At 42.9% G+C, this 14,200-nt stretch overlaps 1 pseudogene; it reads right to left on the reverse strand.

Moving 5' to 3' along the window:
- Positions 1 to 2,889: 2,889 nt before the first annotated feature.
- On the reverse strand, positions 2,890 to 3,984 carry LOC120683845 (annotated as a pseudogene).
- Between the last annotated feature and the right edge of the window lie 10,216 nt (positions 3,985 to 14,200).

Below are 14,200 nucleotides of genomic sequence, written 5' to 3' on the forward strand. Positions count from 1 at the left end.
ATCAAGAGGTTGGTCCTTGAGGCAACTTGATGTCCAGAATGCTTTCCGTCATGGTATATTAGAAGAAGAAGTCTACATGAGGCAGCCACCAGGGTATGAGGATGTGACCAAACCTGGTTTTGTTTGTAAGTTGGACAAAGCTCTCTATGGCCTGAAACAGGCGCCCCGAGCCTGGTATGCTCGTCTCAGTACTAAATTGATTAATCTTGGCTTCAGTGCTTCTAAGGCTGATACATCACTATTCTATTTTAACAAAGGTGGAGTCACTATATTCGTTTTGATTTATGTTGATGATATTATTGTAGCTAGCTCAACATCAGAAGCTACTACGTGTCTGCTTCGTGATCTAGGAACAGAATTTGCGTTGAAGGATCTAGGGGAATTACATTATTTCCTTGGTATTGAAGTAAGTAAAATACAGGAAGGTATTCTTCTGACTCAAGATAAGTATGCTTCGGATTTGCTGAAAAGAGTCAACATGGCAAGCTGCAAACCGATGAGTACTCCACTTTCCACTAGTGAGAAATTATCAGCCTATGAGGGAGTTCCTTTATCATCAGAATATGCTACACGGTATAGAAGTATTGTTGGTGCTCTCCAATACCTTACGCTTACTAGGCCTGACATTGCATTTTCCGTTAATAAAGTATGCCAGTTTCTTCACTCACCAACCGATGTTCACTGGGCTGCTGTGAAACGGATACTGCGGTATCTGAAGCAAGATACAAAGGTTGGTCTCAAGATTACAAAGTCCGCATCAATGTTGATTAGTGGTTTTTCAGATGCCGATTGGGCAGGTTCCCTAGATGACAGAAGGTCTACTGGGGGGTATGCAATTTTCCTTGGATCAAATCTCGTCTCTTGGAGTGCAAGAAAACAAGCTACCGTGTCCAGGTCAAGCCCTGAGGCCGAATACAAGGCAGTTGCTAATGCTACGGCTGAGATTATGTGGATTCAGACTCTCTTAAGAGAGATTGGCATATCGAGTCCTTGCATTGCGAAGTTGTGGTGTGACAATATGGGAGCTAAGTATCTATCTTCTAATCCTGTATTTCATGCTAGAACTAAGCATATAGAAGTTGACTTTCATTTTGTCAGAGAAAGGGTTCTGAAAAAATTATTGGAGATTGATTATGTCCCTACGGGAGATCAAATAGCTGATGGTTTTACAAAAGCTTTGTCAGTACGACAACTAGAAAATTTCAAGCACAATCTCAACCTAGGACGGTTGTGATTGAGGGGGGCTGTTAGATAAACAGGATCTATTATGTAACCAAGTGCATAATGTTTGTTGGACCGGTTGTTAATCAATGTTGCCTTTGTTGTAGATTAGTTAGGTAAGATTGTATTTATCCTGTTGTATTGCAACAACCAACAACCGGTTCCTATTCTTATGCATCAAGATGTAATCCACGCATGGGGATGTTCCATGCCTATATAAACATGCAGCCGCCGCAGCCTAGAAGGCACGGCGTTCCACCCATCTTCCGTTTCTCTGATTTTTCTCATAAACTACCTCCCTACCGCGCTAAATTTGGTTATATGGGAAAAAACGAGGGAAAGAAAGAAATGTGAGGGTGTTAAATTCCAAGGGTGGATGACAGGTAGCAGACAGTCGCACACATAGTTGAATGCTGCCGAATCAATGTGTACTAACGACGAAAAACACATGAAGGATGGCAGGAAGACGAACGGAAAGCCGGAAAGTAAACCGTACGTACGCTGCCAACCAACATTGATCTGACAACTAACTGCAGAAGCATCACAAATCTTTGGATCGGAGCCACATGGTACACTACAGTGACACCATATTATGTCTAGACTGAAATAAAACTGACAAAGTTAAGAATTTTTCACTGATATTATGCCATTTTTCACCCCAGATCAACGAAATTAAGCTGGCAAATTAAGTACGCCTTGACAAAATCGTACATATAAATTGCCGTCCCTTACAAAAAGTAGAGGAAAAATCGATGGCTCCTTGTGGCCCTAACATAATATAAAATTTTGTATATATATTACTTTTGGTATGATAATATTTTTATCATAATAAGTTGTATATTACATGTTTAAATGCACTGTTTGGGGTGACATAATAGGCTACTTGACGTGTATAAATTCACCTTCTACTAACCTAAAATGAGAAAGAAGCGGATTAGATTAAAGACCCTACTTTAGCAGCATTAGGGACATTATTACGATCCGCAGTTGGGCAGTGATATACCTAGCTGTGGCCACGTTTCCTCGCCTGCCTACTTATGTCTGCCATGTGCTTGGGTTCGAGTGGAAAATAAGAGAGTCAACAAAGAGGTGGAGGAGATGGGGATCATTAACAAGCTAGACTAGAAGAGTAGAACAACAAGAAATCTATCTAGGGTAGACGTGTCAGATATAATAATGCAGGTAGGCAAACTTTATTTCTTAATATATGTAATGATATTTCAAGAATATTACCAATAGTTTTTGTTCTTAAAACATCGCCAAACAGAATTTAATTTGAGTAAGGAGAAAATAAAAAAAATTCTTGTACTCTAGGACAGAGGGATCGAGCGGTTGCAACTATATAAAAAGAAATTTGAAAATTTTTATCATTCGTTAAATACGAAAAATTCAAGTTATGATCATACTGTCTAAAGTGATAAAGAAAATCATAGTAAAATAAATAATAACTTATGAATTTTTTTGAATAAGACAAATCATGCAAGTTTTGAAAAAAAAGAAATGCGTATTTGAATGGAGGGACTAGGGAGTAGTATAATATATAATACAAAGATACACCAGTTATAAAATATTAATATGCCGATGATTGATATTGTATATCAAAGTGAAAGTGTATATAGTGGCTTTATTTCTCTTGTGAAGGTTAAAAAAAAACTTGGTTCTCCTCCTTCCAATGTTCACTACAAGTCCAGAACATGAAAGAAACCATAGTTGAATTTCATCTTTTTATTCGTGCACAGTCGTCGAGTCAAATGAAATTAGTTGACGCAGCCAGCAAAGCTGCAAGACGCCCATCCCTTGACGGCGTCGCTGTAACCGGTCCTGTTGTCGGTGAACCTATCCCAGACCATGAATCCATGATCCCGCCATAGTTGGCCGCCGTCTGCACCTTGGGAAGCAGAGAGTAGTAGAGATACTTGAGGTAGACCTCCACGGGCGGCGGCGCCCCTAACGGCACGCCGCTCTCCGCCGCGGCGAGCCCCACGTAGAGCTGGCTCTTGGGGTACCTCGCCGTCCACTTGTTCCACTCCTCCACGACGCCGTCGACACCGCCGTTCTTGTACGATCACCGTTCCTCGTCGCCGTAGAAGCGGACGTGGATGCGCTCGAACAGCCCCGTCTGCAGCGCCCGCTCCAGCCGCCGGTCCGGGAACGCGCACCGCGGCGTCGCCGTCAGCCGCACCGGCTTCTTGCTGATCCTGCCATGATGGAAGTACCTGTTGTAGGCGTCGAGGCGCCGGGCAAGCTCGTCGTAGTGGTCTGACGCGCCCTGGTCGACGTAGAAGTCGATGCCGTCGACCACTGCGTCGCCGAATGGGCGGGACACGCCGCTCTTGCCGCCGCTGAGGTGCGCGTTCCAGAGGTGCTCGGCCACGGCCGCTGCCGCCGGGGAGGACGGGAGGGAGTAGCCGTTGCCGGCGCCGCAGATGGAGAGGAACACCGGGATGCCCTTGGACTGGCAGTGCTTGATCTCGGCGCCGACGCCGGCCAGCGGGTGGCCCGAGAGGTCGACGTCGTAGCGGCCATGGCCGAAGACGCTGAAGAAGGAGATGATGACGGTGTTGTACAGCCCGGTGTCACAGGCCGCTCGTAGCGTGCCCTCCGCCTTGTTCCGGCCCCAGAAGACGGTGAGCTCGCCGGTTCGCTTGGCCATGGCCGTGGCAGTGATGCAGGAGAGGAGAACCAAGGCCAGCGCGAGGGGAAGCCATGAACGGCGTCGGAACCCCATGACTCTCACCGCCGAGCTAATGCTTTCTTCTCCTCGATCGGTATGTGATGGAGATTGCTGCGAGATGATATATGGATGTTGCATCGAGGAGGGGTATGTATAGAGATAGCGAATATTTTGGCCGCCAAATGCATGAGACGTGCAGGGTGCAGGGGTAGGTGGAAGATTTGATTTGAAAAAAAAACGGGGGAATGGATGTGTTCTTTCGATACAGATGCGTGGATCTTGTCCAAAATATCCATGCCTGCAGCTAGAAACGTGATTTTTTTTGCACGTACGGACTGGGAATATAAAAAAACAGATAGAGAAATTCAAAAAATATTTCCATACCAGTACACCGACAGGTTTAGCTCGACAAGGAAATTGATATTTGCTCGTCAGTTCACAATTATGAGTGATGATTCTTCAGTCACAGGGAAACTTATGTCCGTCGCCCATATGGGAGACGGAAATTATTGTGAACCCTTAGGGGAAATATATTTCATTGTTAGTACACAGCCGTCGAAATGATGTCATTTCATTCGCATGCCTTCACGGTGAAATAAAGTTTTTAAGTTCATAATAAGAAAAAAATGAGAAAACTATTCTAACTAAATAAGGCCATATTTTCCCATTAAACTACTACCCAAGTCTATATTTGAGGATTAAACTATGGAAATCGTTCAGCTTTGACCATCCTTCGGTTTTGCCAGGTTCAGTACTTGGGCCCGAATAAAATAAACCCACTGGTGAAAATATTGTGAAGTATTAAGAAAATATATTTCATTGTCAGCACACAACCGCCAAAATGACTTTGCTCGCATGCCTTTACCATGAAATAAGTTTTCTATGTTCTTAGAAAAAATTGAAAAAAAACTATTTTAGCTTAATCTAACCAAGGAAGAAATATATATTTTACCGCTAAACTACTGCCAGAGTTCGGATTTGACCATCAAAATACGAAACCAGGTATCTCCGCTCTTCGACCTATCAAAACCATTCAATAATGCCTCGAACTAAGGCGTAGGACTTTGGCAACGAAGATAATTTCAAATGCTTCACCTTTATGCTACATAGATAATTTCTGTGATACTCTACTACCATATATATTATATATCCACCGAAGAGCAATGATAAACATAATCTTTATTAGAAAATACACATTTATGGAATTAAGTAGTAGTAGTAGTAATACATTTATTTTAAATGTGAGAAGGAAACATTTCGGCGTAAAAGTAAAATTTTCACACCTGGGCCACTCATATTATCTTTTCTATTAAATTGCAGGCCCATGCGCTGCACAGGGTTTTGTATTGTTGAATTATGAGCACTCCTCACTTCCAGCTTGCATCGGTTCAAAAGCCTGATGTCAGTTTTTTTATTTGTAATGACTGGATTTTGTTAACTCTATACGAATATACCAGAAATATATCTAAATCAAACACTGGACTTATTGTGAACACGGGTTACAATACAATGATGTAATATTAGTTCTTTAACTTAGATTAAATCATCTCAACAATCAGATGTGCTGATTTTGTTAACAATAATTACAGAAAACGAGGAGCATGCATCTGTGATTCGCATCTGAAGTCTGCCATTTTAGATCGGGGGCACTACTAGAAAACGGGCCATCGGTCCCATCGGTAACGGCTGCAACAGCAGTTGGTACTTTTAGCCTTGGACCAACCTAGTGGAGGACAATTGACACCGGGTGGTGGTTCCAACCGGTTCCAATGCGTCAGCATAGGCACCGGTTTGAACCACCACCCGGTACTAAATGAAGGCTGCGCTATAGGCACCGGTTGATGGTAATAACCGGTTCCTATGGTGATGAAACGTGGCAGCTGCCACGAGCTCGGGCCTAAGGTACAGGTTGGTGCCTTGACCCGGTGCTATTGAAGAAAATTTAGCACCGAGTCATTGAAACCAACCGGTGCCTTTGGCCCGAGCCTATAAATACCCCAGCCCCTCCCCCCTCAAGCTGTCGTGAACTCACTATTCATGGCAGCTGAGTGAGGTGAGGGGGAATTTTTGCTTTTTTTTAAAAAAAAAGTTAGTTATTTTTCTTTATAACTTAGCAATTAATTTTTAGAAACAGTTATTACTTGATTTAGTTTATACATGTGATAATTATTTTTATTTGTAGCATCTTATTGTAGTTATATGCGTTATCAATTTATTTGAAATTTGAATACTATCAAATTATTGTATTTATATGTTTTATCCATTTATTTGATAAGTGAATAGTATCTATTTATTATAGTTATATGCATTATCAATTATATAAATGTATTGTTATAAATTGGTAGTATGAATGAACTATTTGTACAGTACAATGATGTATATAAATGTATTGTGGACCCAGATGAGTCGGCAATGGATGTACATAGCCGACCGACGTTCAAAGGAGTTCATGAATGGCGTGCATTAATTCATAGAAGCGGCCGAGAAACACAAGTATGGCGGTTTCGTTCGTTGTCCATGCAAATTCTGTAAGAATGAGAATGATTACTCATCATCAAGAACCATCCATAGTCACTTGTTCAATAGTGGTTTCATGCCGAACTACTATGTTTAGACCAAGCATGGCGAAAGAGGAATTGTGCTTGATAATAATGTAGAAGAAGAGGACAGGATTCCTGACTTTGCAGCCAATTATAATTCCTTTTTCAATGACACTACAATGGGTGAGCCTGAAGAAGATACTGAAGGATATGTTGTAGAAGATGATCTTGGTTAGATGCTGCGCGAAGTTGAGGAAGGTTGCGAAACAGAAAAGGAATCGAGAGATCTGAAGCGTATGTTGGAGGACTACAGAACATTGTTGTACCCTGATTGCAAACAAGTCCAAAAGAAGTTGGGTACCACATTGGAATTATTGCAATGGAAGGCATCAAATGGTTTGTCTGACAAGTGATTCGAGGAGTTGCTGAAACTTATAAAAAACTTACTCCCCAAGGGTAACACCTTGCCGGAGACAACATACGAGGCAAAAAAAAGTTATTTGTCCTTTAGGATTTGAGGCACAGAAGATACATGCTTGTCCTAATGACTGCATCCTGTATCGAGGTGAGTATGAAAATTTGGATTCATGCCCTGTATGCAACGCATGCCGGTATAAGATCCCTCGAGATGACCCAGGCGACATTGAGGGGATGCGTGTCAAGAAGAGGGTGCCTGCCAAGGTGATGTGGTATTTTCCTCTAATACCACGTCTGAAATGTTTGTTCATGAACAAAACGAATGCTAAATTAATGCGATGGCACAAAGAAGAACGTAAGCAAGACAATATGTTGAGACACCCCGCTGATGGGTCGCAGTGGAGAAAAGTGGATAGAACATTCCCAACATTTGCAAATGATGCGAGGAATATAAGATTCGGCTTAAGTATGGATGGCATGAATCCTTTCGGTGAGTAGAGCAGTGGCCATAGTACCTGGCCTGTGACACTCTGTATATACAACCTTCCTCCCTGGTTGTGTATGAAGCGGAAATTCATTATGATGTCGGTGCTTATCCCCGGCCCGAAGCAACCCAGTAACGATATAGATGTGTATCTGAAACCGCTGATTGAGGATCTTCTATTGTTGTGGAAAGAGGAGGGTGTTCGTATGTGGGATGCGCACATAGAGGATCATTTTAACATTCGTGCATTGCTTTTCATAACCAACAACGATTGGCCAGCACTAAGTAACATCTCTGGACAATCCAATAAGGGTTATAGGGCATGCACCCATTGTTTAGAAGAAACCGACAGCATGTACCTCAAGCACTGTAGGAAGATCGTGTATATGGGTCATCGTCGATTTCTTCCGATCAAGCACCCATTAAGGAGGAGGCATGCTCACTACGATGGAAAGGCAGATCATCGTACCGAGCCTAGGCACCGTTGTGGGAAAATGGTGTTCGAAATGGTCAAAGATATAAAACTAGTATTCGGAAAAGGACCCAGCAGCAAATTAGTGCAGAGTGATGACGGACGTGCACCTATGTGGAAGAAGAAGAGTATTTTTTGGGAGTTACCTTATTGGGAAGTCTTAGACGTCCGCCACGCAATTGATGTGATGCACCTAACAAAAAATCTTTGTGTGAACCTTCTAGGTTTCCTTGGTGTCTATGGTAAGGCAAAGGATACATTGGAAGTGCGGCAAGATCTTCAATGTATGAAACAACGGGCCGCCTTACATCTAGAAAAAAGGGATAAAGGACGTCATTATCTAGGTCCTGCGTGCTACACTCTTAGTAAGGAAGAGAAGCAAAGTATGTTTGACTGTTTGAACAGTATCAAGGTCCCATCAGGCTACTCTTCGAATATAAAGAGGCTACTGAACTTGAAAGAGAAGAAATTCACACACGTAAAGTCCCATGACTGTCACGTATTGATGACGCAATTGATTCCAGTTGCACTTAGAGGTATTATACCAGCTAATGTTTGAGCAACAATCATAAAGCTATGCGCCTTTCTCAACACAATTTCTCAGAAGGCAATCGATCCATCGAGTTTAAGCATGCTATAAGAGGATGTTGTCCAAAGTTTAGTCAGTCTTGAAATGATATTTCCTCCATCATTCTTCAATATTATGACGCATCTTCTAGTTCACCTGGTCAAAGAGATTGGTATTCTCGGTCCTATTTTCCTGCATAATATGTTCTCTTTTGAACGATACTTTGCAGTCCTAAAGAAATACGTTCGTAATCGGGCTCGTCCAGAAGGAAGCATTGTGAAGGGTTACGTCACAGAGGAGGTCATTGAGTTTTGTGTTGACTATGTGGAAGAACTCTGCCCAATTGGGATTCCAGTATCACGTCATGAGGGGCGGCTGATTGGAAAGGGCACACTTGGAAGAAAATCGGTAAATGCCACAGATCATGCCACGTTGAGCAAAGCACATCTCACAGTTCTGCAACAATCAGCCTTGGTGGCTCCATACATGGAGGAGCACATGCAAATTTTGCTAAGCATATACCCTTTGAAGTCTGAGACATGGATTACAAAACATCATAACGATACATTCGCCACCTGGTTGTAGAAGGAAGTCATGGCTAACGATCAAATTCATGAGCAGCTAGCTTGGCTGGCCAGGGGTCCGGCAAATTCAATCTTGATGTACCAAGGATTTGAAATTAATGGTTACACATTTTATACAAGAGCCCAAGATAACAAGAGCACCAATCAAAATAGTGGTGTCCGTATAGATGCCACAGACTCTAGTGGCCAAATAAACTCATATTTTGGTTACATTGAAGAGATCTGGAAACTCGACTATGGGCCGTTGAAAATACCTCTATTTCGTTGTCAATGGGTTAAACTCATAGGAAAAGGTGTTGATATCGACGAGTACGGAATGACAACGGTAGACCTGAAAGAGCTTGGCTATTGAGACGAACCATTCATCCTAGCTAAAGATGTCACTCAAATTTTCTATGTGCAGGACATGTCTAGCAAACCGAGAAAGGACAAGTCCAGAAATAAATCAAGTTTTGTAGGTTCCGGAGATGAGCCAAAGTGCCATATTGTTCAGGCAGGAAAAAGGAAAATTGTGGGAGTCGACGATGTCACAGATGAAGAAGAATACAATAAGGTTGAAGATATGACTCTGTTCGCAGTGGAGGTTGACTCAAGTATTCTTTTAGCCGAAGAAGCCGAAGAGGAGGCTCCATACGCACGTCATGATCATAATGAAGGGACGATTGTAAAGCGAACCATCGTTAATATTCCCTTAGTTGAATGATTATGTCTTATAATATTTTCTCTGAACATTATTAGATTTCTTATGCAATGAATTGATTTATTGGACAATTAAATGATTTATTATGCAATTATTTGATTTATTAGGTAATGAATAAAATTATTGAATATTTAACAAATTTATTACGCAATTATTAGATTTTTATGCAATTATCTGATTTATTAGGTAATTAATAGAATTATTGGGCATTTAACAAATTTATTAGGCAATTATCAGACTTTTTATGGAATTATCTTATTTATTTGGCAATTAATGAAATTATTGGGCACTTAACAAATTTATTAGGCAATTATCAGACTTTTTATGCAATTATCTTATTTATTTGGCAATTAATGAAATTATTGGGCATTTAACAAATTTATTAGGCTATTATCAGTTTTTTATGCAATTCTCTTATTTATTTGGCAATTAATGAAATTATTGGGCATTTAACAAATTTATTAGGAAATTATCAGTTTTTTATGCAATTATTTGATTAAGCAATTAATATAATTATTGGGCATTTCACAAATCCGATGAATAACCTATTGGTACCGGTTGAAATATTCAACCGGTAGCAAAGACCCCGTTCTAAAAAAGGGTGGGCGTGGGTGTCGAACCCGCGCTGTGGCGCACAGAATATTTCGGGTTACCACTGGGATACTCGGTGAATTCAATCCTTTTGGTGGCAAAATACCTAAAATACAGAGGGTTCAGAAGCCTTAGGTACCGGTTTTAGCTTTTCAACCGGTGCCTTAAGCCTTTTTCATTTCCCGCCCGTTGGAGTCTTAAGGTACCGGGTGCGTTTATAACCGGTACCTATGTGGTGCCTAAGGTACCGGTTGGAACTTCAACCGGTGCCATAGGCCCTCTTAGGCACCGGTTGATTTTATCACCCGGTACCGAAGCCTTGTGTTATATACATTAGCGTGGCCCTTCTCTTCTTCCTCCACACTCTGCCGATCGTCCTCCGCCGCCCCTCCCCGCCCGACCCACGTCTTCGGTGCGCCGCCGCTGCCCCGTCTCCTTCCCGCCGCCACCTCGGTCCGGCTCTTCCCCTGCCGCCTCGACGCCGGCCCCCTCCACCGCGCCGCCGATGTCGACGGGCGCCACCTCCTCGTCGACGCCTCCTCGTCGTGGACGCCGTCGCACCGCCCCCTGCACACGGCCTCCTCATCAACGCCTCCACCCCTACGCACCACCTCGTCGACGCCGCCGCCCCGTGCCCTGCACACGGCCGCCGCCGTGTCCCCTGCACCACGCCGTCGAATCCCCTGCACGTCGGCGCCACCGCCTCGACGCCGCGGCCCCCTCCCTTGCGCCTCCGACTCGACCGTCGCCGACCCGTCGCCGCCGTCGACGTAAGTGACATTGCCGCCGACGCCGCGCCGCTTTTTCATTTTTTTTATAATTTTATACTATTACAATGTATAATGTATAATGATTTTCATGTATAATTTTATAGATAGTAAATTAATGTTTTTCTTTTATGCAAAATTAGAGAGAATTTAGAGACATAAGAGAGAATTTATAGAGAATTTAGAGAGAATTTAGTGAATTTAGCGAGAATTTAGAGAATTTAGAGAATTTAGTGACTTAATATTTTTTTATTACAATGTATAATTTAAGAGAATTTTAGATAATTTTAGAGAATTTTCATGTATAACTTTAGAGAACTTTAGAGAATTTTCATGTATAATTTAAGAGAATTTAGAGAATTTTAGAGAATTTTCATGTATAATTTTATTACAATGTATAATGTATAATGACGGATAGTCCTTTTATTACTTTTTCTTTACATGTGTAATTTAGATGTACTTGTATTCAAAGGCTTCAATTTACCAAGTACTTATTATTTTATTTTGTAATTCTTGATTACATGTATTGCATGTGTAATTTATTACTTTTTCTTTACATGTGTAATTTAGATGTACTTGTATCGCATGTTAATTTATTTATATACATTAGTTAGAGAATTTAGTTAGAGAAGGAAATGGAGAGAATTTAGTGAGAGAGAATGTAGTCATTATTTTTTTTGCCATTATTTGATATTATCTAGAATTTAGTTATTTCATATATAGAAGGAAATGAAGAGAATTGTGTCATTCAAAGATTTTATTTACTCATGTATTTAATGGTTAAACGACGACGACATGTATTTCACTGTATAATGTAATGACGACGACGAGTAATGACGACGATAATGAGTAATGACGACGACGACTCTCAACCCCGTCCCTCGACCCTCGACCCCGACTCTCAACCCTGTCCCTCGAAAATGAGTAATGACGACGACGACTCTCAACCCCGTCCCTCGACTCTCGACCCTGACTCTCAACCCTGTCCCTCGACTCTCGACCTCGACCCTCAACCCTAGACCTCGACCCTCAACCCTCAACCCCGGTTCCTCGACCCCGTTCCACGACACACACACACATTTCCACTAGCACCCACACACTGTCTAATACACTCTAACACACACACACTCTCACTAACACACACATAGACACACACACACACACTCTCTAACACACACACACACACTCTCACAAACACACAGACACACACACTCTCTCTCTCTAACACACACAAACACACCCTAACACACACTCTCACTAACACACACACAGACACAGACACACACACACACTCACTAACTCTCTTTCTCTGTCCCTCTAACATACACACACACTCTCTCTCTATCTCAAATGCGTATATTCGATCAAAGAATTGAATTCTCCTGCTTCATTCAAGGATGGACACATACTCTAACACATTTTTACGGTTTCAGTTAAGGATGAACCCCTTCGGTGATGACGAGGTCGCCAAGCAATACATATTGGATGCAATAAACGAAGATACGATGGCCAACACCACCCAACCAATCGCTGAAGAAGATGCTCGGATAGCTGATTCGTTCCTGAATATGTCTGGAGATGCCGATGAAGAAGATGATGACTTTGCGCCACCGCCCAATCAACAACAGCATGTTCCTGTATGAATCTTAAAACTATATGCATGGTGACTTCGTTAGATTAGTTTTGCGATTAACATATCTTTTCTGTAATTTAGTCGACCTCCGCATCGACTTTGTTGAGCCAGTCAAAAGGGAGACGCCGGCCAACCAACAAAATGGAGGGAAGACAGGTCGTCACAGAAGTGGACGTAGAGAGCTGTCCAAGTGCTCCAGAGGCTGCTAGCACAAAATTTGTCAACCAATGTGGGTTATTGTTCGGGCAAGAATTCCGATCACCACAAGATTATGGAAAACGAGCAAACCCGAAGAACAGCAACACGCCGTGCCTGCACATCAGAAGGAAATGCTATGGGCAGAACTCAAGGATGTGTTCACTCTTCTTGAAGGAGTTGACCAAGAACTTGTGAAGAAATGTGCCTTGAAAAAGATGGCCCTTGCCTTTGCAACTTTCAAGAAGAAGTTGCACATCAATTACATCAAGAAGGATAAGGAGCCGAACTGGGACAATCTTCTTCAGGTTAAACCATACTGGGAGGAGTTCAAACAATACAAACTATCAGAGGAAGCCGAAGAAAAAATCCGAACAGGCCAAGGTGAATGCAGCAAATAAGAAGTACAGCCACCACCTTGGGGCTGCCGGGTACAAGAAGTCAATAAAAAAATGGCAGAAGATGGAGCAGGACCTTATGGATAGAGGCATCAGGCCGACGACTTGGGATTGGCCGGATAGATCCAAGTGGTGGTTATTTGCTAATGGCGTGACACTAAACCAGTTGGATGGAAATTTGGTCGTGCCCGAGCATATGCAAGAAGTGTCCCGCGATCTAGTCGCTGCAATAGATGAGACCCAACAAGGAACATTCCATCCTCAAAGGGAGAATGATGAGCTGACATGGGCATTAAAGAATCCGGAACACCCTGGACGAGCCCGCGGCATCGGCGTGGTCCCATGGAAAGTTGCTTGGGCCGGAGATTCCTCTTACAAGACTCACCGAAAGAGCAAAGCCGAACAAGAAGAGAAACTTCGTGCCATGCAAGAAGAGATGACAAGGAAGGTTGCGTCCTTGGAATCTCAGATGGACGCCAGGGTCAATAAGGCAGTGCAGCTAGCTCTGAGCCGAAGGGGCACTGCTGGGTCGCACCCGGATGTTGTGATAAGCCCGGTCTCTCAGCGACGTAGTAGCTGTGCATCCACAGCGGCGCCCGACGTACAAGCGGAACAGCAACCCCAGATTGAGCCAACGGCGGTAGATGACCAGAGGTATCCAGTGGACGATGTCACCATGCCGACACCGTGCGAGCTTCATGTGCGAGCAAGAAATATATCCATTCATGTCGCAGACGGGTCAGCCCTGCCCCTGAATCCTTCTACTACAATTCATGGAAGGCCGATACCCCCTGGCTACACCTCCGTCACAGTCGAGTAGATAGTTGGAAACAATGAGGATCTTGAGCTCGACTTCGTTGGAGGGGATGGAGAGAAGACATTGGGAGACGCACTGCACGGGGTTGTTCTATGGCGCAAGGCCGACATCAAACTTACTGCAAGCACAACGGCTCCCG

Source organism: Panicum virgatum, chromosome 7N, assembly GCF_016808335.1.
Source record: "Panicum virgatum strain AP13 chromosome 7N, P.virgatum_v5, whole genome shotgun sequence".
NCBI lineage: Eukaryota > Viridiplantae > Streptophyta > Magnoliopsida > Poales > Poaceae > Panicum > Panicum virgatum.